A 26,992-nucleotide genomic window follows, 5' to 3' on the forward strand; every position below is an offset into this window, starting at 1 on the left:
CTCTATTCCCTTCAGCCTCTGTGAACAGTTTTGCGACATGGAAGCTAGTCCCAGTTGTCTGTGGCTTTTAGAGATATTCTCATGAAAATGAGCTGAAATGCAAAGGAGTAAGTGCTGCACTTAGTGCCGTGAGGTTGCACTCATTAGAAATTGAAATCAGGTAGCCTCTGCAATCAGTGGCTGATCCACAAAGCCAACACTACTCCATAGCAGTTGAAAGTTTTCCCCTGGACTTAATCCAGACTGCATTCGATAAGTACTTGTCCAATTCCTTTTGCTATTCAATCATGCATTTCCAAAGGTTATTTTAGCATCGGGCTTTCCCGCACTCCATTCTCAGTTTGAGTTACAACGTTCTTGAATAATTACAAGATTCTGAGCTGCTTCCGCAAGTATTTCTTTATCATGGTTTACCTGACAGCCACCACTCTGGGCTGATCTTGGCAAAGGAATCCATTTCTGACTCAAAGGAGCTGCAATTCTGATGTACGCACTTAGGTATCACAATGTCACCAAGATTGCTATAGAGCTGGAATAACTGGCATGGCTCAGGAGTCAGAGGCAAGAATCTCCTATGTGAACTTTGATTTTGCTCCCAAAAGGGAGACCCTGTTACACCCCCCAATACTTCATTGTATACATGCAGTTCTGAGTTAAAGTTAGACAGCTATGATGTAATTTTACTAGAATTGTACCTGGGATCACAGTCTTGTGGAGCTGGCATTGATTTTACAGCAGAGAAGGCTGAGAGATGTCTAGAGGTGGTAGAAATTACAAAGATTTTGATGAGGTCAATAAAGGTCAAACTGGCTGTGAAATTCAGCTGCTGAGTGTGTGCATTTTTTGGGGGGCTGTAAGTGTCACTTTGTCTCCAAAACAATGGGTCAGGTTTTCCACTCTGCCGCTCTTTTCGGTGACAGAAGACAGCTCTGCATTTCTGAGAGGATACTCGGATTGGGGTTTCCCTCAGAACTCCAATCTGACAGCTCTCTCATAACACCAAACAGGGAATTCCTACCATGCTCCCATTTCACAGCAGTCAGGTGCAATATCCTGAAAGTTAAAAGTCCAGAAACACAGCCACTTTTGGGGAGTGAGGTTAAGGAGGGCAGGGTGCTAAGTGGGCAGGATGCCATAGATAGAGGTTAGGGTAACAGTTTTCGGGGCTTCATGGACAAGATATTAAGGGGGCAGGAGTGAGCATTCCAAGAGTAGAGTGTCAGGTGGGATAGGAGGTCAAGTGGATAGGTGCCAGCTGGTGGTGTAGTTGGCATCTGTGCAAAGAAGCAAAGGGGCCTGGTTAACCATGCAATGTAGTATTTAGAGTAGGATGGTGGTGGTTGGGAGAGATAACATGACCTGTGGTGGGGGTGAGGGTGGGAGTGGTTGGTGGTGTAGGGTCCCATGGGCAGGGGGAGCAATGAGCCTCCAGAAAAGAGCGGGGGGGGGGGGGGGGGGGGTAGAAACAAGGGTGGAGGGAGACAGGTCCTGTCCAGGGGGATGGCAAAGGCATAGTTGGTGACAGCAGATCCGGACTGGGAGACACGGAGTCCACTTTCTGGCAAACGGGATCCAGAGTGGGTGGAAGTTCGGAGTTGGGGAGTGGGAGAAAGGGTAGAAAGGGGAAGGCAGCTTCTCCAGGTGGGCTGGGGTTTTGGCGGGGGCAGGGAGAACTTCTGAAGCAAACTGGGCCGAGGAAAATACACAGGTTTGCCAAATCAGATTGTCAGAATGTGTAAAGTGATGGTAGTTTAAAGGGTATCCCCAATTTAATTAATAAAGTCAGACCAGGAAAGATCAAACTATACAACAGCAGGTGGGCTCAAACTTGACATTCACAGTGTCTCAAGAGACATATTCTTGTCTTAGGAGGTAAAGTTAAATTAGTTTAAAACCATTCTGTGAACTCTGAAAGGATGCAAAACCCTTTTATAATTTCTTCTTTGATCTGATGAAGTAAGTTAGGGACGATTAACCTAGAAGTCTGTGTAATGGAAATCCAGAGCAGGCTACATGATTATGGAAGTAGAGTATTGCAGATGCTGGAAATGTGAAATAAAAATAGGAAGTGCTGAAGAAAATCAACAAATCTGACAGCATCATTTGGAGTAAAACAGAGTTATTGTTTTGAGTCTGATTTGGCTCTTCCTCTTAATATTCTATCTATCACTGTTGCTGAATTTCTCTCATGTTTTCCACTTTTTTACACCATTTTGGAGATGGGTGCAGCTTAAGGACATTTTAAATTATTTATGATGAGGAGGTGCCAGTGTCAGATTGGGGTGGACATAGTTAAAAATCACAACACCAGGTTACAGTCCAACAGGTTTATTTGGGAGTACTAGTTTTCAAAGCGCTGCTCCTTCATCAGGTATCGAGTGAGGAAAGATCTTGGTACATTGGCAAGACCAAGCAGACGCAACAACAATGGATGCATGGATACCGCACAACAATCACAGGAATGTTCCCTCTCAATCGTGGAACGCTTCAGTGGTCAGGGACATTCGGCCTCGGATCTTTGGGTAACCGCCCTCAAAGATGGACTTCAGGATACGCACCAAAGCAGAGTGGTCAAACAGAGGCTGTTAGACAAGGTCGATACCCATGAGGATGGCTTCAACTAGGACCTGGGGTTCATGTCACACTACAGGTGACCACACTACACTCTACACTCTCTCTCTCACATACACACACACACACACACACACATACACACACACACTCTCACAGACCCTCTCTCATACACGTGCTCACACACACAGAGCTAAATAACCTATTATTCTATTAAGTTTTCCTGTAGAGTTAAGTTATTCCAATTTCTGATTTCCATTGTGTATTTAACTGTGGTGTGTGAATAAAGTATGTTTTGCTTCATGACTGTTAGCTTGACCAATCAAATTGCATCAGGAATGCAATGTCTGGCATTTGCCTTTAAAATAAGAAAACATTAGGGTCTAGGCTAGATTCTTAATAAATGTTGAGGGGTTTTGATCGGGTCCCAACATCATTATACGGGTTGTAAATAATTGAGGGTCCAACACTGACTCCTATTGTGCACCACTCATCACATACTACCAACTGTAAAATGAGTCATTTGTGCCCACTCTTTGTTTTCTATTAGCTAACCAATCCTCTATCAATATCATGTTATCCCCTACGTCATGAGCTCCTATGTTGTGAAGTATCCTTTGATGTGGCACATTGTCAAATGTTTCTTGCAATCTAAGTACAAGATATTCACTAATTCCTGCTCATCTATGTTGCTTATTAAGTTCTTAAAGAACTCGAACAAAATAAAACATGATTTCCCTTTTACACAAGCATGTTGACTTTGCTTGATTGCATTAAGACTCTTTAAGTGATCTGCTTTAACTTCCTCATTAACAGTTTCTAGAATTCTTCTTATGTCAGATGTTAATCAATCAGCTTATAGTTTCCCATATTCTGTCTCCCTTCTTTCTTGAATAGGAAAGTCACATTTAATATTTTCCAATCTGATGGGTCTTTGCAGAATCTGGGGAAGTTTGGAAAATTAAAACCCATGAATTTACTTTGAACAATGAAGTCTGTCAAGGCCAGAGACTTGTCAGATTTTTGTTCCATTAATTTCCTCAGTAAACATTCTCTGGTGATTATAATTGTTTTAAGTTTCATATTCACTGTTATGTTCAGATTCAGAATTACATTGGCGATGTTATTGTATCCACCACAGTGAAGACAGATATAAAATGGCTATTCAATTCAAGTGCCAATTCGCTAATTTGTATTATGAATTCTGCAAACTCACTTTCTACAGGACTAACAGTTTTTTTTTACATAATCATCTTTCTAAACATTTTTAGCCAACTAGGCAGCAACAGGCTCTAATTTCACACTCTCATTAACCTTTAAGAAATTCTTTGCTTTTTTAAAAAATGTCTGCCCATTTTTTCTGACCTGCACACTGTTTTGCAAAATTACAAATTTTTTTTCTTCCAGCTTAATGTTACTTTTAGGACCTTGGTCACTGTTATTTAGAGTTGCGAGGTAGCTAGGGATGCACTGTAAGAAGAGGAAAAATTAACTTCATCATTCAGTGCTGAAAGGCTTAATTATTGTGAGAGAACAGAAACTAGATTGTGTAGTTTAAACAACTGAAAATATCTACAATCATCTTTCATCAAGTCTTGTGCCAAAGAAAGCAACCAGCAGATTAGCTTGGAAAACAAGCGGGCAGCATGGTGGCTCAGTGGTTAGTACTGCTGCCTCACAGCATGGGACCCAGGTTTGATTCCACCCTAGGGCGCATGTCTGTATGGAGTTTGCACATTCTGCCCATGTCTGTGTGGATTTGCTCTGCTTTCTTCCCACAGTTCAAAGATGTGCAGGCTAAGTGGATTGGCCATGGGATATGGAGGGTCATGGGAATAGGATAGGGCATGGATTTAGATGAGATGCTCTTTGGAAGATCAGCATGGACTTGGTGGGCCAAATGATCTGCTTCCACAATGTAGGGATTCTATGATTTTAACTAATACAACCAACTGAGGCATCCACAGCCAAGGGATGGGTAAACGAAAGTTTTACTTCTGAGACTAGCTGAAGCTGAGGTAAATTATCTAGAGGACTATGGTATACAGTAGTGGTCCCTCCATAAGTAAATAATTTTAAGACTGAAGTGGCTTATAAGAGAATTCTTGGGGTTAGTAAGAAACAAATTTAAATGCATAAATACATAGATCTGAATCATACTGATAATGGTGAACATTTTGTTTGCCTTTTATATACAGCAATATTAGCGTTTGATTAAAAAAAGGGGGATTATGAATTGTAGTTCCATTGATTAAAATGTTTGAATTTCTAAAACTAAAAAGTTCACAATCCTTAATCAGATTTAACAACTATAACTCTAAGTGTAACTGAAGAGCACGGGAGTCAAATGAATGGAAGAACTCTTTCAAAGCACATGCCCAAAGAACTGAATGGCCTCTATCTGCTGCTGGATTCTGATAGAAAATCTTGCTGTTATTACCTGCAGTAGCTGCACACAGTCCTGGTGACATTTCTCCATTTTGGTGAGGCTCACTATTAGTTGGATCTAATACCAGGGCCACTGCTACACAATAGCTGTGCATGCCAAATTGAATATTAATTTAATATCATTCCAGGATTTTTAGACTGTGTTTGGGGAACCATGTTTTACAAATTGGTACACTTCTGTAATGCTGGACTTTTTATTTCTTTATTTTTCTTATTGTTTTTCCCCTAACAGTTTGTACTTAAGAATCCATACCCATGTATCTGGTGCCATAAGTGGTGAGTTGTAAACTTTTCACTGCACTCATTTAAGTATAGGGGACAATAAATCTAATTTTCATTCTAACTTTCCAGAGAAAGTGAAAATTAGAAACTTTGCCTATTAGCTAATAGGTTAACTGTTTAGTTGTAGGTAGGTTATGCACATAAATTGTGCATTATTTGGTTCTCCTATAAGAGCACTGCAGTGGCACAGTGGTCATGTTCCAAACTCTGGGTCAGGAGTCCTGTGTTCAACTCCCATATGCTCCAGAGGTGTGTCATAAATCTCAGAACAAGTTGATTCCAAAATATCTTGAGACTTCTATGAATAGACAGAGGTTAAAACTAGACTGTTGGGTTAGACAGCCTGTACTTGTAATGTGTCACTCTGCAAATAAATAGTTCAGCACCAGCTTTTGGAACAGAATGTAGCCCCTAGTTTTTTGGTATCTGGATGCAGTGACAAAATCTTATTCTACAGTGTTTTGAGCAGGTTTTCACATATCCTGCATCAAGACTGCATGGTTGGAAATTCAAGTGGTCAAAACTTGGTTTCAGGTGCAGTAAATGAATCTTTTGCAGCAAAGCAACACTAGTTATGCTGATTTCCAGTTTATATCACCTGTATCATGACTCAATAACCTATACCTGACATCCATCTAAACCCAGGACCACTTCCATCTGGAAGGATAAGGGCAGCAGATATATGGGAACACCACCACCTTCAAGTTTCCCTCCAAGCCACTCACCATCTTGACTTGGAATTAAATCGCCATTCCTTCAACATTGCTGTATAAAATTCCTGGAATTCCCCTCCCAAACTGCATTGTGAATCTACCTAGAACACATGAACTGCAGAGGTTCAAGAAGGCAGTTCACAACCACCATCCCAAGGACAATTGGAGACAGGCAATAATCATAGATTCCCTACAGTGTAGAAGCAGGTCATTTGGCCCAACAAGTCTACGTCGGCCTTCCGAAGAGTAACCCACCCAGACACATTCCCCTACCCTATTACTCCACAGTTGCCCTGACCTACGCATCCCTGAACACTATAGGCAATTTAGGATGGCCAATTCACCTAATCTGCACATCTTTAGATAGTGGGAGGAAACCAGAGCACACCCACACAGACACGAGGAGAATGTGCAAACTCCACATGGACAGTTGCCTGGGCCTGGAATTGAACCCAGGTTCCTGGAGCTGTAAGGCAGCAGTGCTAACCACTGAGCCACCGTACCATAAGTGATGGCACAGCCAGCGATGCCCATGTCCCACGAGTGAATAAAACAATTTATAGCAAAAAAGGTAGGCCATTTGGTCCATTGTATCTCTGCCAGAGAAAAAAAGAGCCATTCTACTGAATGCCACTTTCCAGCTTTTCATCCAGCCCTGCAGCTCAACTGCATCACCAAGTACAATTTTAAATGTAACAAGGCTTTGTTTCTCTACCACCCCATCAGGCAGGGAATTCTACACCCCACCATCATCTGGGTGAAACAATTTGTCAACTCCCTTCTGATTTTTTTGGCAATTATTTTAAGTTTGTTCCTACTGATTATTGAACACTTAAAATAAATTAACATTTCCTGTCAACCTTATCTGGCAACAGAAAATCATTCTTTTTAGTATATCTCAGTTAATTCTTTGCTCAGTTCCCTCAATTCTGAAGAAAACAGCTTCTGACTATCCAATCTTTCATCTTGGTTGAAATATTTACCTCAAGAGTGTGGTGCTCGAAAAGCAGAGCATGTCAGGCAGCATCTGAGGAGCAGGAGAATTGATTTTTTGGGCATAAGCTCCTTCAATGCTGCCTGACCTGCTGTGCTTTCCCAGCACCACACTCTTGACTCTGATCTCCCGCATCTGCAGTTCTCACTTCCTCCTGAAATATTTACCTATCTAGTTTGCTTTCTATCGCTCTTACGGTTGCATTCTGAAGTAATGTTCGGGTCAAAAGGTAAACATGGCATCATAACACATTCCTGAGTTCAGGAGAGGCTAAGGGAATTGCTTTACAACAACGCATTTTACGTTCAATCATTTTTGTTTATTTTTAAAATATGATGCTCTCTCAAGGATTCCATTCCTTTCTCTTTGAACATTTTAAAATAAGAAAATTGTCTTCTTAAAATTGTTTCACCTGAACAGACTTACTGATTACAAGACCAGCTCAAAACAAAGTAACATCACTGGGCTTGAAATGTTAACTTGGTTTCTTTCTCCACAGACGCTGCCAGACCTTCTCTGTTTTTTCCAGTAATTTCTGTTTGTGTTTGTTTCAGCTTTTTGTCAGATCCATGCCCTCCACCAGTCCACACCCCACTCCTGGCACCTTTCCCTGTCACTGCAGGAAGTGCAAAACCTGCACCTACACCACTCCCCTCACCTCCGTCCAAGGCTCCAGAAGATCCTTCCACATCTTACAGAAATTTACTTATGCCTCCACCAATGTCATCTACTGTATCCGATGTGGTCTCCTCTACATCAGGGAGACAGGATGCCAACTTGTGGATCGTTTTAGAGAACATCTCTGGGACACCTGCGCACACCAACCCCACCACTCCGTGGCTGAACACTTCAATTGCCCCTCGCACTCCGTCAAGGACATGCAGGTCCTGGGCCTCCTCCATCACTAAACCCTAACCACCTGATGTCACGAGGAAGAATGCTTCATCTTTCACCTTGGGACCTTGCAACCACATGAGATTAATGTGGATTTCACCATTTTCTTAATTTCCCTTCCCCCCAACTTATCCCACTCCCAAGTCTACAACTCAGCACTGCCCTCTTGACCTGTCCATCTTCCTTCCCATCTATCTGCTCCACCCTCTCCCCGACTTATAACCTTCCCACCCCACCTTCATCTACCTATCAACTTCAGCTACCTTCCCCCCAAACCTACCCCACTCCCATTTATCTCTCAGCCCCCCTGCCCCACAAGCCTCATTCATGATGAAGGGCTTATGCCCAAAATGTTGACTACCCTGCTCCTTGGCTGCTGCCTGACTTGCTGTGCTTTTCCAGCACCACGCACTTGATAAAGTAAAGTTCTGTCCTGATGAGCTCACAGCTACTCATTTGGAGGAAGAGACAAAACAGAATGTTTTCATCTTGCGTAGTCATACTTATGCATTGTTCCTTTTTGCTAATTTGTAACTCAGATTTAGGGATTCAGACTTAGTTCCAGATTCAGGTCAGATGAAGTCCAGAATGTGCAGTCAGTTTGACATTTCTCCAACACAGGCTGCTGTTATAACTCCATAGGCTGACATGTGTAGCCAGCATTAAATTCCTAAAGTAAGTGAAAAGACCAGAGGCCTGTGCAATCATGACAGATATTTATCTTGAGCCATACATATCTGACTGAAATTTAGTTTCACTGGAGCTTTTCAATGCTAACATGAATACTCAGTTGTTTGTGCAGTCATTGCTGAATTAATGCAAAGAACGGTGAAGAAATTTCATTTGTGAGGATTGAATTATTCAGTTCACATATTAAATACATCCTGAAAATATCATTGTTTTGATTATTCAAGGCACTGGCGTCTCCAATAATAAAACTTTGAGAGCACCTCGTAATCGCTTCTGGGTGTGCAACATATCGTCAGCTATCATGTTTGGATCCCTGCCTACTCAGAATACAGGGTCACACATTTAAGCCAGAGATGAGGAGCAATTTCTTCTCTCAGAGGGTTGTTAGTTTGAGGAAGTTTTTACTTCAGAAGGCTGGTCATTAACTATGTTCCAGGTTGGGAAAGCCAAAATTTTAATCAGCAAGAGAATCAAGGGTTGTAGGGAATAGGCAGGAAAGTGAAGTTGAGGATTATCACATCAGTCATGACATTAATGAATGGCAGTGAGTACTTGACCAGCCGATTGGCCTAGTTCTACTCCAAACCTAACATTGTTTTTCCACATTGCTGGAGGGCTTTATAGCACCACAGAGAGAAAAAAAAAGCATCACACTGGATGTGCAAAAGATGAGCAGAGATCAAATGGAAGAATGATTTGAAAAACACAGCTGTATATTTGTACAAAGCATTTGGCTATGTCTCCAATCTATCTGGTTCATTTTCCAAACTATGTAGTTCCCACTGAGATATTTCAGGTTTTAAAAATGTATTCACTGATGGGATGTGTTTTGCCAGCATTTGTTGCCTGAACTCAGTTACCCTTGAACTGAGTGAATTGCTAGAGCATTTAAGAGGTCACTTAAGAGTCAACAACAGTACTGTGGTTGCACATGTAGGCAGGGCTAGATGAAGTTGGCAGAATTCTTTCTGTTAATTACATTTGTGAATCAAATGGTTTTTATGAAAATCTATAATGGTATCATGGTCACCGTTACAGAGACTAGCTTTTAATTCCAGATGTATTAATTAATTTGTTAATCGAAATTTCACAAGCTACTGTTTGGGGTTTGGCTCCAGAACATTAACCTGGTCTTCTGGATTATCAGTCCAGTGACATGACTAATACAAAAATGGTTTAAAAAAAAAAGACACTTGATTCCATTTTCTCTTTCTGCACACTAAATAGAGAGAACATTTTGCAAATACTTCTAAAGTTGACCTTCATTCTGCCTTAATGAAAAAAGTTAACAATCTGATAAAGGACACATTTAGTCCCATGAGGAGGAAGTCACAACTCAAACATAACCTGAAAAGGTAGAAGACAATGTTACTTTGGCTTGCAAATGATGGCTAAATTAGGTCAAAGGAAGAGCCTTCCCCTCGAAGGGTTTTAAAACTGCTGCTGCATCTATAAAAAGCTTCAAATCACGCACTGTCTACCTCACAAACTATCATTACTGACGTAGTTTTAAATTGCAAGCTTCAGCTTCTCCAAGCGTAAAGTAATTTTACTGAAATAACACCCCAAAATGGAGGTTTTTAAACCAGCCGTGTTCAAAATCATTAAACGACAGCTGTTGTGTTTATACTTAGAACAAAGGTCGCGCATTACAAACCAACACACCAGCCATGCCTAACCAAGGAAGTATTTAAGGAAGTCAAGCGCTGTCTTGTGGTGAGCAGCGTTGACCTCTGAAGGGAGACACATAACTTCCTACTGCTTAGTGACAAGGACATGCACTTTCAACAGAGCAGATTCTTCGCTGACACTGAGCGGCATATGTCCTTTCTATTTGCTAATAAACTTAGGAGAGGAATGTCAATACTTCCAAAGCTTCACGTGTCACACTTTTAAACATGTTTTCAGTCTCCAATCTATTCAACTGAAGGATCATTTCAGCTGCTGCCTGTGTGTGGAAAAACTTAGCTTTCAGTTACATTCACAAACCTGGGAAGTGCACCATTCTAATGTATTTCTTTGTAATATCTTTGGGACTCTTTATCTAATTCATAAAAATAAAAGAACTTGCATTCATCAAATATTCTTATGAGCTCTCAATGTACCTTATAGTTATGAATTGTCACCAGAGTTGAAGTGTTGGAAACAGCAATCAATTTACAGTATACACTAAAAGCAACGTGTTAAATGACTAGGTCACCTATTTAAGGCATTTCTAAGTTCTTAGGGAGAGTCATTAAACCCGAAATGTTAACTTTGATATGTCTCCATAGATCTTGCCAGACCTGCTGAGCCTTTCCAGCAATTTCTGTTTTTGCAGCTATTTAAGAGGTTGTTTGAGACGGAGATATTGACAGGACAGCATGAAGACCTCCCCCACTCTTCCGTGGAATAATGCCACAGGATCATTTATCACCTAAAGGGGAAATAGGGCCTTTCTTTGATGTCTTATCTGAAAACCAGCATGTCCAACTTTCTCGATAACTTTACTGGAGTTCCTGCCTGGATAATTGGCTCATATCTTTGGAGTGAGATATGTTACTTTTGACCCATGCTTCTACTTGAAATAGGAAAGCATCCTCAATCTGATTGATAGCTTTGTGAATTCTACAGTATTTTTGTGTGTCTTGGGGAGATAATCACAGTGTAACTATATCAATGGTCTACTAATTCAAAGGCTTCGGCATTCCAGGCACATGGGTTCAAAATTCCATCATGCTGATCGATACATGAGAGGGAAAAGATTAGCTGGAACAAATGTGAGCCCATTACAGGTGGACACAGCAGTACATGTGGTGGAGAAATTAAACAGTTACTTTGCATCTTCCTTCATGGAAGAAGATATAAATCTCCCTGAAATACTAAGCAACCAAGGGACCTGTGTAACTAAGGAGCTAAAAGAAATTAGTGTTAGGAAAGCGGTAATATTTGAAACATTAGCTGGATTGAGGGTTGATAAAACTACCTGACCCAGTTGAGCTTCATTCCAGAGTGTTGAAGATGCAATTGTAGAGGTAATTGCTGCACAGGTGAATATCTTTCTTAATTCTACAGATATTGGAAAGGTTTCTGCTGACTGGCTGGTAGCAAATGTAAGCCCACTATTTAAGGAGAATGGTAGGGGCAAAATGGAGGGCTACAGATCTATTAGTTTGATCTTACTGGAGGAAAATGTTAGAATCTGTTATGAAGGCTGTGATAACTGGATACACTTAAAATGAATGACAAAAATGGGCTGTCAACACGGACCTTTGAAAGGGAAGTCACGCTAACAAACTTGTTGGAATTTCGTGAGGAGTGATATGTAGCATAAACAAAAGAGAACAAGTCTTTATGGTTTACTTGGATTTTTAAGAAGGTTTTTCTAAAGGTCCCACACAAGAATTTAGCCAATAAAATTAGAGCACAAGGGATTTGGGAGAATGCGCCAGTATGGGCTGAGAATTAGTTAACAGACAGAAAGAAGACAGTTGGAAAAAACACACCATTCTCAGGGTGGCAGGTTATTACTAGTGGAGTACCACAAGGATCAGTGGAGGTCTACAACTGTTCCCAATCTATATAAATGATCTGGATGTGGCACCAATTGTAATAGGTTGGAGTGCAACAGATGTTCACTGGATTAATCCCAGGGTAGTGGGATTGCCTTACAACTGATTGGATAAACTGGATCTGTCTTCTCTAAAGTTCTGAAGAATTGGAGAAGATTTCATTAAAAATCAAAATTCTTGAAGGGCATGATGGGGTGGAGAGAGTTAGAATGTTTCCCCTGGCTGGTGTTGGTAAAACCAGGAGATGTAACCTCAGGATAAAGGGTTAGGCCATTTAAGAGGGACATGAAGAGAACTTTCTTCATTAGGGTGGTAAAACTTCCAAATTCTCTACTCCAACTCTGTTAACACCAAAATAAAGTTCCTCTGGGTCTGAAAATAAAAAAAAGTTCCCTAATTTCTGGCCCCATCAAACACTCCTGAGATAGGGATCACAAGGGCTGACTGAAAAATTCTCCTCATATCAACCTCATCAAATACTCTGGGACAGGAAGAACAGGGGGTAAAATGAAACAAAAGCCTGCTTGTTCTTTTCAGGGAGTTCAAAATGAAAATAGGCAAAAAAAGCACCTGTGGGGAGCTATATCAGGATCAAACACAAACTTAGACAATGGAACAGCAGCCTACTAAATTAAAACCTTATTTCCTAAGTTGATGATGTCCACACCCCACAGTGCCCATCAATCTCGAAAAGTCTCAAACGTCCCATTGAGCACCAAGTGCTCCCTCTTCTCTCCCTCACCTGAGTGCAGACATAACTATGAAAGAGGGCTGACAATCAGGAATGACAAACAATTCGGTGGCCCGCTGTCTAAACCTGTTAATGGCCATCTAGCCAGACCCAGGAGCAAAGCCACAAGGAGGCTTGTCCACTCCTCTGGAACGCTGTGGAAGCTGAATCATCGAGCATGTTCAAAACAAAAATTGTTGGTTTCTGGAGACTAATGATATCAAAGGATATGGAGATAGTATAGGAAACTAGCATTGAGGGGAGAGGATCAGTCATGATCTAACTGAATGACTTACTCTTGCTCCTCTGTTCCCATAGAGTTCGGTGGAAACTAAAACTTAAATTCTAAAACAATTTGGTATATAAAATAGTTTCAGTAATAATGACCATGGCAGCAATCACTGATTGTTCTGGCAATCTATCTGACTCACTCATGTTCCTATGGGATCAAAATGTGCCATCCTTACCTGGGTAGGCTTGTATGTGACTCCAAATCCACAGTAATCTGGTTGATTCTTAACTGGTTTCTGAAATGGCCTACTGATTCATTTAATTTAAGGGCAATTAAAGATAAGTAATAAATTCTGCCAGTGACACCCACATGGCACTAATGAATAAAATAAACTTCAGATGTTGGGTTTGTAAGTATCTCTTAAATTTCAGAAATTCTTTTGGGCAGCTATGGAATCAGCGTATACATTGACCTAATAAGGTACCATGAGTTCATCAAATAGGCTCACGAAACACTGATTGAGAAACCAGTCGAGTGTATGGTGCTGGAAAAGCACAGCAGGTCAGGCAGCATCCGAGGAGCAGGAAAATTGAAGTTTTGGGCACAAGCCCTTGCCTGACAATTTGATTCTCCTGCTCCTCGGATGCTGCCTGACCTGCTGTGCCTTTCCAGCACCACACTCTCGACTCTGACCTTCAGCATCTGTAGTTCTCACTTTCTCCTGATTGAGAAACAGCCCTGGTTTTTACAGTTATTCCAGTAGATAACTGGTGCCATTGAAAGTGTAACAGGACATGGGAAGTTAATAACTTAAGCTGCGAGTATATTTGATTGCTTCTATTGCAAACAATAAATTAGAAAATGCACAATTTGCAACAATTTCAGATGTAACAAGTGACTGAAAGTGTCCAGTAAGGAGATTAATTTTCACGCTTGATTTCCCAATACGTTTATTTAATGCATTTCCCAGTTTGAGGAACATTTCTGATTACAGTCTGACAAGCTTCAACTCAACTGTAGATAAAGTTCAAATAATGGGCTAATGATCTTCTTCTAAAATGACAGGAAAATCAACATAAATAACTGTGATAAGTATTCTTTCAGCGAGAGTCATTTCATGTCTGCTACTGAATCTGCTATAAAGATTTCAGATCAGTGATTGTTGGAGAACTAAGACTAACTTGCAGATAGTATCTTTCATGACTAAAGGATATGCTTTTACGACTTGAGGGCTAATTAAGCACTTTTAAACAGGTACTATTGAATTGTTGGAAGTACGGCAATTAATCTGCACACAGCAAGCTCACATCTGGATGAAATACACACCCAAATATTTTATTTCAGTTTTGTTCATCGAGGGATTGACTAGGACACTGAGCAGAACTCTTCAGTTAATCTTCTAAACTATTCATCATCTGAGATGGCTGCTTGAAAAATCCCATCTATGACAGCACAGTACTCCCTCAGTACTTCTCGGGAGCGTCTGTTTAGATTTTGCTCTCATGCTTTTGGATCCATAATGTATTGACTCAGAGGTCATGATTTGGAGATGCTGGTGTTGGACTGGGGTGTACAAAGTTAAAAATCACACAACACCAGGTTATAGTCCAACAGGTTTAATTGGAAGCACACTAGCTTTCAAAGCGACGCTCCTTCATTAGGTGATTGTAGAGGGCTCGATCGTAACACAGAATTTATAGCAAAAATTTACAGCGTGATGTAACTGAAATTATACATTGAAAAATTGATTGTCTGTTAAGCCTTTCATCGGTTAGAATACAGTGATAGTTTCACTTCTTTCATGTGTAAATCACAAAACCTTTTTTTAAAAGTTGCAATCTCAGGTTAGCTGTTAACAATGGTTTTTGACTGCATGAATTTATGTAAAATTCTGTTATCTCACTTTTTAGAGTAGAATCAATCTAAACATCAGGTCATAGACAGAGAACACAGGGGCCAACACCTTCAACATATTGTCTAGCTATCACCATTGTTAACAGCTAACCTGAGAATGCAACTTTTAAAAAAAGGTTTTGTGATTTATACATGAAAGAAGTGAAACTATCACTTCTTAACAGAAAGGCTTAACAGACAATCAATTTTTCAATGTATAATTTCAGTTACATCACACTGCAAATTTTTGCTATAAATTCTGTTATGATCGAGCCCTCCACAACCACCTGATGAAGGAGTGTCGCTCTGAAAGCTAGTGTGCTTCCAATTAAACCTGTTGGACTATAACCTGGCGTTGTGTGATTTTTAACTCAGAGATGACTGTGTTCCCACTGAACCATAGCTGAATAGACATGGTCCCGTGCTGGGATTTGGAGAGGCAAATGTATTGATTCTGTTGATGACATTTGAAAAAATGTTGTCAATGTACAACTCTGAGGTGTGTTTTCAAATGCCCTGAACTGATTTGATTAGAATCCATTTCCTTTTATTGACTACATTTGTTTTCCTGGAAAAGCGCAGCAGGTCAGGCAGCATCCAAGGAGCAGGAGAATCGACGTTTCGGGCATAAGCCCTTCTTCAGGCTTAACCCGAAACATCGAATCTCCTGCTACTTGGATGCTGCCTGACCTACTGCGCTTTTCCAGCAACACATTTTTCAGCTCTGATCTCCAGCATCTGCAATCCTCACTTTCTCCTACATTTGTTTTCCCCCAGTGTCTCCACTCTGTCGGTCTCCAGCAGCTGACTTCTCAGCCACACTTTCCTCATGCATCTGGGTGAATCTCCCTTTGGTTCTAAGTGGAGTGTGAGATTATAGACTTTTTGTCTAGTCCATCTTTTCAGATCTGTTTTGACATATATCGACTTTAACTCAGACCTTCTGGCCCAGAGTTAGGAATACTACCAATGTGTCACAAGAGCACTGCGTCTGAGTTTATATGGTTTGGTAGTCTGGATGGTAGGGATGATTTGGAGGTGTTGGTGTTGGACTGGGGTGTACAAAGTTAAAAAGCACACCACACCAGGTTATAATCCAACAGGTCTATTTGGAAGCACTCGCTTGCGGAGTGCTGCTCCTTCAACAGGTGGTACAACTACCTGATGAAGGAGCAGCGCTCCGAAAGCTAGTGCTTCCAAATAAACCTGTTGGCCTGTAACCTGGTGTGGTGTGATTTTAACTTTGTATAGTAGGGATCAGTTCCTACCCATTGCTGCTCATGGCTCCACCCCATACCAAGGGCCCAGAAAAGGTCCTTAAGCACCATCTGCTGGTTTAATTGCAAAGTGGCACCAATCTTAAAAGACATATGGAGATCTTAATTTTGTTGGGTAGGGTAGTGGTGGACCATGAGAGTTGACTGTAGTGTATGGAATTTTGCTTCAGATTTTTGACAAACCAAATCCTATCTCCATTGTCTCACAAGACCAAGTGGTTTGGCAGCCAAAAATACTTTTATTTCCTTTCCTGTTCATACTCATCCAAAATATTATAAAACCAGCTGCAGATTATCACAAGACGCATTGCTAAAAATTATTAGTTTCATGCTGCTCCAGTCAAAGGATATATAATTACACCTACATCCAAGTTTAATTTTTTTAATGTTTTATTTACACTTGATTTCTTTTTGATATTAACGTGTTTCATTGCAGTACAGGTAGTTAACTCTGAGCGTACAAAATTAGCATCTGATCCAGTTAAAGAATGTGAAACTGACCAATCAAGCCTTGCAATTCCTCTGCCTATTCTTCAGATACAACATAGAAAAGCTATTCAGATCTACACTACTTAAACATAAACAAAGGTATTTAAGAGCTCCCCAATATTAAATTTGACACTAATCTTAATTATCATAGAATCCTACAGTGTAGAAAGAGGCCATATAACCTATTGAGTCTGCACTGACCTTGCAAAGAGCCTCCAACTCAGATCCACAGCCCCATTCTACCTCTGCATTTACCATGGCTAACCCACCTTGCCTGCACATCTTTGGACTGTAGGAGGAAACTGAGTACCTGACAGAAATCTTTGCAGACACGGGGAGAATGTGCAATCTCCCCATGGAAGTCTCTCAAGGCTATAATTGAACTGTGGTCCCTGGCACTGTGAGGCAACAATGCTAACCACTGTGCCAATGTGTTATCCACAGTAGCATTCCCTAAGAAATCATCAAAATATATTATGTAGGTTTTTCCCTTAGATATCAATAACATGTTGCAGAACCTGATTTAGTTGCACACATTTACTTGCAATAAAACTCACCACTGAAAAACATCAGACTCTGCAGCATCAATCAGATTATTGAATGCATTTGTGTAGTTTCTGTAGTTTCCTGTGTGTCTCTGCTACCTCTTTGGACAGCTGCAGGAACACTTCTCTCCGAAAAGTGATACCTTGCAAAAACAAAAGTAGCTTGGTGCAGACTGATCTACACTCCCATGAATACGCCACCAATCAGCCAAAAGATTTTCAAAATTGCATTTCTAGATGTGGGAAAGTCCAATCTAACACCTGTATCACCAAGCCACTCTTCAAAACCTGTAGCAACCCGCCTCTTTTTAGCCTCGCAGTGTTATCTGTAAGGGCTTTTTCCTTACAACACTTTGTATGTGGCAAAACTAGTGGTTCCTTCCCCTTTGCTTTGCCCCTCTAGTTAGTTTATTGTTCAATTTAAATGCAATCACAAAAACCTCATGACCATGAGTTTCTGCATCTAGTTCTGATTTAAAACTGTATTGCTGGTGTTATCGCAAGTACTTAATCTCTTTGAGCTATGCTCATTTCATGTCTACTGGAACTGCAACCAAGAGATCGCCCTCTTGCACTATTAGAACATCTCTCTACTGTACATGATTGCTTTCGGCACAATCACTGTCAGTTCCAGACCAATATTAGGCATTTCATTGCATTTTCTTACACTGCACACTTCCACTCAACTCTGCCAGTCCATGGACCTCACTTCTTAGTTATTGTCCTGAATGTCTGGCCATTAATAACCTTGCTAGTAACTTTTCCTGCAAACTTGACAATTGTTCACATCACTTCATACACTAGACTTCCAGCTACCAACAACTGCTGGCGATTAGCCTTTGGATTCAATTGCTCAGTCCTATGCATCATGACCACTCACATTACCACTATCCAGTCTTTGGTTTACTATATCCAGTTCCACAAAACACATTATGATTTGAGGTATAGGTTGCCTCATTCAGACTCTAGGATGTTGTGATTAACTTTGACTAATCATGTGAAATAGTTCATAGAAGTCACAGAATCCCTACAATGTGGAACAGCCATTCAGCCCAACAAGTCCACACCAACTCTTCGAATGGCATCCCACCCACACTCACCCTCCTACACTATCCCTGTAACCCTGTATTTCCCATGGCTAACCCACACATCTCTGGACACTACAGGGCAATTTAGCATGGCCAATCCACTTAACCTCCTGCACATCTATGGACTGTGGGAGGAAACCAGAGCAACTGGAGGACACTCATGCAGACACGGGGAGAATGGGCAAATTCTGCACAGTTGCCTGAGGCTGGAATTGAACTTGGGTCCCTGGGCAGCAGTTTGTTAGTCCTGGTTGTAAGTCCTGTCTTACTGTCACATCCTATTGCATATCAGGACCTTTCTATTCACCATGATCAGCATCTTTATAATACACCAAAGTTCCTACATTCTAATTTGGGTGATTCTATGTAAAGCCCTCTCTCACACCTGTCCAGCAATATTAATTCTCTGCCGACAATGTTGATCCCCTGCCCCAGTAATGTACACCTTCTCCTCCTCCTAATCAGATAATGTTCACTTACTCCACCCCAGTCAATGCATATGCTCTATCCTCCCTTCTCCCATGCTCAGCCCCTCTCTGCCATTAGACAGTACTCATCCCCTGGACAGTGCTCACTCCATGCTCACCATCACCTCAGGCAGTAGTCAAGGGCAGTACTTACCCTTTACATTCCCCACTGGACAGCTGACACCACTGTGACCACAGTTAGCATCCTTAACTAAAAGGGGTGTGAAATAAAACAAGTCTCTATAAAGGAGATAAGAATTCACATTTTCAAAATGTAACAAAAACAAACTCGATTGCAAGCAAATAATTTTATAATTTTGATTGGTTTAGGTTAAATCCCTCCTTGGCCTGAATTTTACTGGTCTCATTGGGAGTGGGGGGTTCTAGGTGATGTTAAATATTGGGCAGTTGCATCAAGATGGCTCTCGCCTTCTGTCTCCTACTGGGGTATTCTCCCACTGGTAGAATCGAATGTTCACTCCGAGAAGGCAGGCAACCAATTATTAAAGAGCTAACTAAGGTCTATTCAAGGGGAGCTGTTGCATTTTGCCAGCAGAGCAGTGGCCCCTGGACTTGGGGAGAATAACCAGCTTCAGACCTCACTGAGGGTGCCCCCGAGGACAGTGGAGGTAGAAGCTTAATGGCCTAGAGAAGGGCGATGGGCATCGACGGCAGCTCACCAACAATTCCTGCCACCTTCCAACCCTCAGCCCCATGCATTCTGTGAATTTGTTGTTGTGTTAAAATGTTCCTGCTGGAAAGACTGGGTCTAGTGTGCACTAGCAGTGCCCACCTCTCTCCCACAGGCAGTGCCGCTGGCTTTGTGATTGACTCAACGGCAGCAGAATCCTGCCCAGACACTGTTCCTTCTTTGAAGGGCGGGCCATTAGGCTACCTCGGGCCAAATTACCCAGCCATCCAACTGTTGGCAAGAACAGGCTCAGGACACAGTTTCCATCGTGATGCTAGGATCCTGTGTAACATTTAGGCTACCTGTTTCGATAGGTAGCCCTTTGGTTAAAAAAATTCAATCTTGAGAGAGGCTAGTAATGTTATTTTAACTAAAACTGGACTGAGTAATGCCGTGGGCTGTGAACATACCAACACGTTAATATACTCATCTTTGTTTGCTAATTTAATCAAACAACAAGTGGATTAATGTAATAGATGGGGAATGACATACAGATGTGGAAACATAATTAAAAATGAATATTGCAGTTTTTTTACAACTTTAGGGTCCTCAATAAAATAGCTTTGAATAATAAATGGAGTTGAGTTATATTATTGAAAACAATTCTAAAATAAAGTGGCAACTGGTCTAGGGCAGTTGCGTTAAACAAGCTGTGAATCAATACTGATTTTGGCTTCAACAAAAAAGGAAAATTAGATGCGTGGTGTAAAGCAGGTTGGTGATTCATGATCGGTGAGGATCAACTTGACCCCATTAAATTAGTTTCTGATTGCAAGCTTCATCCTGTACATTTTTAAAGCAGTTGCTAAAATGATCACATTCAGATTGAAACACAAAGACTACCAAAGATAAAATGGACCTCTATAAATTCAAATAGGAAATCTAGTCTATCATTTTGGCAGCCTCCTGTGTCAGGTTTCACAGCCACAGACAGTTATAGCCCAATGTACATGGGCATGGGGATTAATGGTATGGGCCAGGCATCTCAGCAGCTGCTCATCTTCAGAACAAGAGAACTATTACATTTTCTCTGTTGGATAAACTTGAACAATGGTGTTTTGGCAAAGGGAGTGAACGCTTACGAAGGTCACAGAATAATCCAAGAATTCAATCTCCAATATCTTCAACCTCCAATAAGAGCTCCAAATTCCCATGTAATGTAATTGCGATTTGACTAACTATGAAGTACTGATCCCATGTGTAAACGTGTGGAACTGTGAAATTTGCTGCCAAGGAACATTGGTGAAAATATAATGTTAAAAACAGAATTTGGAAATGAATCTGTGACTATCAGTCAGTGGCTATGACCTGTCACTAATATGTAGACAAAGCATCATCTATTAAGGAAACTACCTGCTATGCAACAAGTAAATATTTTGATGTAATTGAACACTATCACCACTGGGTGGAGACAGATAATAACATTGTATCAATTAGACCAGCACCTGACAATTATCATATATATTAGTTAATTAAGCATGCAATATTTAGCCTATAACACACAACAAAGTTTAATTTACCACACTTATGTGAATGTTTTATGATGTGTTGTTTGATGCTTTAAGTTAATTAGTTTATTTTCGCTGGATTTTCTATTACGTATTCTCTGTTATGGATTTTTTCCCAGTTGGGTTTTCAGTTGCAACATTCATTGGTGCAGCAAGGAAAATCAGATAAACATGTTAATCTTGCAATTTCTTTACACAACCAAACACAGGCAACATAAGAAATCTGCATGTAGAATACTACAAAAGTCTTTTCTCCATGCCCTTCCTCTTTCTCCTATTACTGTGTTGTGACTCAGCATTGCAAGAACTGCAATTGGCAACTTCCTCAGCCTTTTCCATTCTGTGACCAGTTGCTGGTGGATATGTTATTGAGGGTCAACTAATGTTTTTTGTGGGAAAGCATTATGTCCCACAAATCCATTGAAACCTCATTGTGTGGGTAATCGCTGGCACAGTCCACTCATATCATTTTGAATTAGCTGTAATTTGTCAAGCTTCTAATGGATTTTGAAACTAATCTTGTGTCCGTTAAATGGGATCGCTAGCCATGTCACAAAGGATGGTAGGAGGTGGTGTGCAGAGGTCATCACTAAATGCAATGTGACGAATCTCTGTATCAATATTCATGAGCTAAGTCAGAAAATACTGTGCAAAAATACCTGACTTGCTTTTCGAGATAGAAATTTCTAAATTAGATTAGATTACTTACAGTGTGGGAACAGGCCCTTCGGCCCAACAAGTCCACACCAACCCGCCGAAGCACAACCCACCCATACTCCTACATTTACCCCTTACCTAACACTACGGGCAATTTAGCATGGCCAATTCACCTGACCCGCACATCTTTGGACTGTGGGAGGAAACCGGAGGACACCCACGCAGACACGGGGAGAACGTGAGTCGCCTGAGCTGGGAATTGAACCCAGGTCTCAGGCGCTGTGAGACAGCAGTGCTAACCACTGTGCCACCATGCCGCCCACGGTGCTCTGTTCCTTTTTGTCACTCCTACACGTTCCATTCCTAAAAATAGCCCTGAGAATAGAATGAAGCTTGAACTCTGAAGGTTGTACTATGGAATCATTCTCGTTGTTCACCAGACGCAGATGAAGTTATGCTGATAAAGAAAGTAAGGGCAAAAGGGTTACAGCAATGATTCCTTAGACACTGACTTACATCTACACTCTTCTCCAAAGAATTCCACTTTAAAATCTTCATCACCACATTTAAATCCTTAAAGTGCCCTCTCTATCACTGTAACTTCCTCTAACTGCACAACCCTCTGAGATATGTGTTCTTCCAACAGTGCCCTTTTGCCCCTTCCCAATGTTCTTCACCCACTATCGGTAGCTGTGGACCTGCTGCCCAGGTCCAAATCTCTGGAATTCTCTCCCTACATTGTGCAAAACCTCACAATGTTGACAAGATCCAATGCATTTCATGGAAGCTTTGACCGTCTATCTAAACCATCCGTACAGAATTCAGTAGCTTTCCATGACTCCAAACACCTTGTATGGAATGTGCAGCCCTATTTGGCCCTATTCGTAGACCATGAAAGTATTTGAGAATAGTATGCGCCCAAAGGTTTTTCTGTCCTGTAAGTAAGCAATCATACACTCCAGAGTCAGAGTTACATTACAGCAGAAGAGAAAGACTATTTGCCTCAATTGCTATTATAAAGTCTTGTTTTATATCAAAAATGACTTACTTTTTAAAACTGAGATGGAACCAGTCGTTAAAAGACTTAACAATAGCAGTTCAGTTCCTTAACAATAGCATTTCAGTTCCTTAACAATAGCATTTCAGTTCCTTAACACAGCAGGTAAGATGGTTGAACATTACCATTGCCGTAACTTTAAAAATTCCAAAGCCATTAGAATGTAGGCAGCTTACCTAGAAGCTGACTAGAGACAGTCACTTTGGTGAATGATGCATCTCCTGAAGCAGTCAGAAGAATCAAAACAATGTATATTTTCACCAGTATGTAGAACAAACCATTCGACACAGTCACTTTCGACTGCAGGGCCTGACTGACAAAAGGAACATCTTGAGGCATAAGTTAATCAGGTCTAAACAATGGGGCTGGAATTCATCACTATGACCATGTTAGGGAGCCCCTCCTTTGGGAAGAGGACACCATGTGATGAGCTAACTAATGTTCATTTTATTATAAGAATCTGTTTTTTCTCGAGGTCAGAGAGAGCAGAAGAGGAAAGACTCCAAGTTGTCCTCCTCCTCCTCTCTCTCTGTCTCTCTCCTCTTTGGCTCCAACCATCCTGCAAGCTTGAGGCCTGTCTTCTGTGTCATGAGCTACCCACAACAGGCAGCAGCTAAAGCAAACTAACCTAGCAGCTGCTTACTCCAGGAGACAAAGTCAAGATTGTCTTTAAATCATCCAAAAGCAGAATTCAGAAAGGACATCAAGCTGATGCATTTGATGATTTCAATTGCAACCTACTGGATCTGAAGAAGATAAATCAAGTACTGCTACTCACTCAAGTGGATGTCAAATATTTCTCTGCACTATTTCAACCAGGACTGAGGGCACTCGCTCCAGCAATCTGTTTAATATTTAACCCTCAGCCAATACTATTGTCGCTTTCTAATTTTTCAACAGTATGAAAATGTATCAATTTTCCATCTCTCTTCAGTTCTGACAAAGATCCAAACTTGATGCGAAATATTAACAGTTTCTGGAGCTACAGACATACTGAGTTTCTCCAGCACTGGTTTTAATTCAAATCTCCAGTGTCTACTATATTTCTCCAGTGTCCAGTATTTCTCTTTCATTTCAACTGATTGTCTGGTTGTGTGTGGGGAGCATAATGTCTTCTCTTTCTTGATGTTGCTCAGGATAGTAAACACGCTGCACGATTTATCCGTTTTGTGTTTGAATACTCCTGCTGCTATCAAAAGGTGAAACATTTTTTTTTCAGAATTAATCACTTTGATGACTACTGTGGAAGAAATATCCAATATTCCATCCTTCTACCCCAACCCCTACCAAACTTGGAGGTGCCCATTCTGAAGAAGTAAATTGAACAGTCTCTCTTTGTCCTGTGTATTGCAGCCTGTTTTGAAATATTATTGGTCTCCAAGGACTATTTTAATGGTCATAATCGAGTATTTTTTCATTGGCTGTGAAGTGCTTTAGGATGACCTGAAATCACGAAAGGTGCTGTGCAAATGCAACATCTTTCCCAGTACAGGATGCTCAAAACAAGCATACAATTATGGCGACGTACAGCATTGCCCTTCGGTCCAGCTCATTCAAATCGACCAGATATCCCAAAGTAATCCAGTGCCATTTATCAACATTTGGCCCATATTCTTCTGCATCCTTTCTGTACTTATCCCATTGGATGATACCTTGGTAGAATATTCAACTGGGACTCCAATTTTTTTGTACTTTGCGTATTTTCATGCAAATTCCCAACTAAATGAATTGAAATCCTAAGTCTTGCAATTGCTTAGTGGTGTGAACGGAGGCCATTCACTTTCCAAAGGGGTGATGATGGTGGCTAGGTTGGGGGGGGGGGTTAAGTGGAAGAGGGGAAATTAGTTGCTAACACATCCTGGGAGGTTTTCATCTGCTCCGAACAGATGGTGATAGAGTCAATACAAAGCAAGGAGGAATCAATCAATCAGTCAGTCAGTCAGTCTCCCTGGGTTACCTTCTGGTCTCAATGGACCTGGACAGATCAGAACATGTAAGGCAAGGAAAGAAAATCTTACATATTAAAATGAATGAAACAAATCAAAATAAGCTTAACAATTTTGCAGCACCCTGTGTGGCTCACTTTACCGGAATGTTCTAATGTCGGTGAATTCTAATCAAATCTTGACTAAGTCCCAATGTGCAGCCTCAAACAACAAATTGGTTTTGTTTCTGGCTTATGCAAATCTAATTTAGAATAGCTTTTGTCCCTTGAGTGCTTCCAACTTGTTGCATATAACAGGGTTTTATGTTAATTGTTAAGGTTTTTACATGGGAAGCCACACTACTATAGTCCTAATCAGTGAACAAGCCACAAATGTAGAAAAGGAAATTCTTAAGTCACCATCAGAAAGTTGAAAACACTCTTCACAATAAAGTCGTAACCCAGATGACCATGGTCAGAAAATAAATTGTTGAATTAAGACCACAAAATCATTGCAGATGTGTTTCAGTGTGTCTTCAGAAGGGCAGCTGAATGTGTGCCAATCCACAATGAAACATGCCTCTTTGGAGGTATCTGCATGCATTTCCTCACTGACTCGGTGGCTGTAACCCACTGGAACCCCAATTTGAATGGGAGCATCCATCCAGACATTTTTCTCTCAGTGCCAAATTGCACAGCACCATCTGTGTGGCACAGATCTCTTTCATTGAAATGTGCAAAATAACTCTCATCCTAAAGACATGTTAACTGTTGCTGGCATTATAAGACTACAATTTTATTTCAAATATTGCTAAAGTGATGAATGTATCAACATGAATAAGATCACTGGATTAATATTATTTTGCATCATGTGATCCTTTCTCTATATGATTTTCTTGGGTTGTTCAACACAAATTAGCTGCATAAATGCAAAGACATTTTGCATTGTCTATTTTAGTACTCCTCAGGGCATAGCAAAGGTTTATATAATGGCTACAACTGTATTCTAAATAATAGGACTTGCAGAGCGCACAAGAAGACCCACCAACATCTGGCCTGAAGTGCCAAGCACCAAGTCCAAAAGTCCGAAGGCAACAGTATCCACGCTACTTGAGAGAAATGGCTGGCCTGTTAATTACTTCAAAGAACATTTCAGTTGTTGCCAGCAAGCTCACTGAGCCTAGAACACACACCTCTGCATTTGCAATCGGAAATTCCACACTGCGGGGAACAAAGAGTTGCTGCTAGTATTCCAGACCAATTGTTTAGGAATGATTTTAAAAATATTGTTTCAGGTTGTCTCTCTATTCCAATAATCTAAATCACAGACATCTTTTCCAATTATCCTTCAGCACACATTTCTCCTCCCTCTGGTAAGAGTTCTTTCCCAAGACGATTACCACAGTTCGGCCTTTAGTCTTTTGTTCACCATAATGCTAGTCACCTCAATCTCACTCTCTCATCTAAATCTATGATGATCTTTCCCCAAGAAAAAGCTTCACACCACAACCTATGTGGTTGTTACCCCCAGTCCTGTCTCCATCTCCATTCCAAAGGCTTGAAAATATATGGCACATAACTGGCTAAAACATTTATCTCAGATCTAGTTGGACTGCTACGTGCACAGCTACAAAAATAAAACATTAGGAGTATGAGAAGGCCATTTAGCTCCTCAAGCCTGCTCCAGCTTTTGATAAGATCATGGCTGATTGTGGCCTCTGCTCCATTTCCTGCCTACCCTCTGGCTCCTTGGTCAATCGGCAACCTAACTCAGCCTTAAAAATATTCAAAGGCCATACTTCCATTGCTCTTAGTGGAAAGAGAAAGAAAGAGAGGGAGGGGGGAGAGACAGAGCAAGAGAGAGAGATAAACAGGTCCTCTGTTAAAACACTACCTGAAGATTCTCTTGCACATTATCAATGCAGACTGATCAATAGAGTTCTGACAGAGTTGTGTACAGTTGAAGATAGCTCTTTTTTATGATGCAAAGTTAAATTCAGGCTTAATTGCCATTGTACTTTTTCATGGAACAGAGAATTCTGTGACCTGACCAACAATAATTCTTCATCTGAAATAATGGAAGCTTATTGAATGGACAACCAACTAATTTCTGTTTTGTACAATCTTGCTGTGCATCAGTCCATTTTTCTCCAAGTGCCTACGTTTAACTGTGAAGCATTCAGAAGCATGCTGAGGTCATGAATGGCACAATACAAATGCAAAGGCAATTGTTGGTGGTTTGACAACCTCTGTCAATTTTCAAACGACCTCTTTAAAACAAAACTCTTTTA

At 40.9% G+C, this 26,992-nt stretch overlaps 1 protein-coding gene across 1 annotated transcript in view; it reads right to left on the minus strand.

The window, feature by feature from the left end:
- The window catches only part of ppp2r3a (protein phosphatase 2, regulatory subunit B'', alpha), a 160,985-nt gene that overhangs the window by 98,695 nt on the left and 35,298 nt on the right, over positions 1 to 26,992 (minus strand). The gene's annotated exons all lie outside the window — the stretch shown is intronic.

This window comes from Hemiscyllium ocellatum, chromosome 13 (genome assembly GCF_020745735.1).
Source record: "Hemiscyllium ocellatum isolate sHemOce1 chromosome 13, sHemOce1.pat.X.cur, whole genome shotgun sequence".
Taxonomy (NCBI): Eukaryota; Metazoa; Chordata; class Chondrichthyes; order Orectolobiformes; family Hemiscylliidae; genus Hemiscyllium; species Hemiscyllium ocellatum.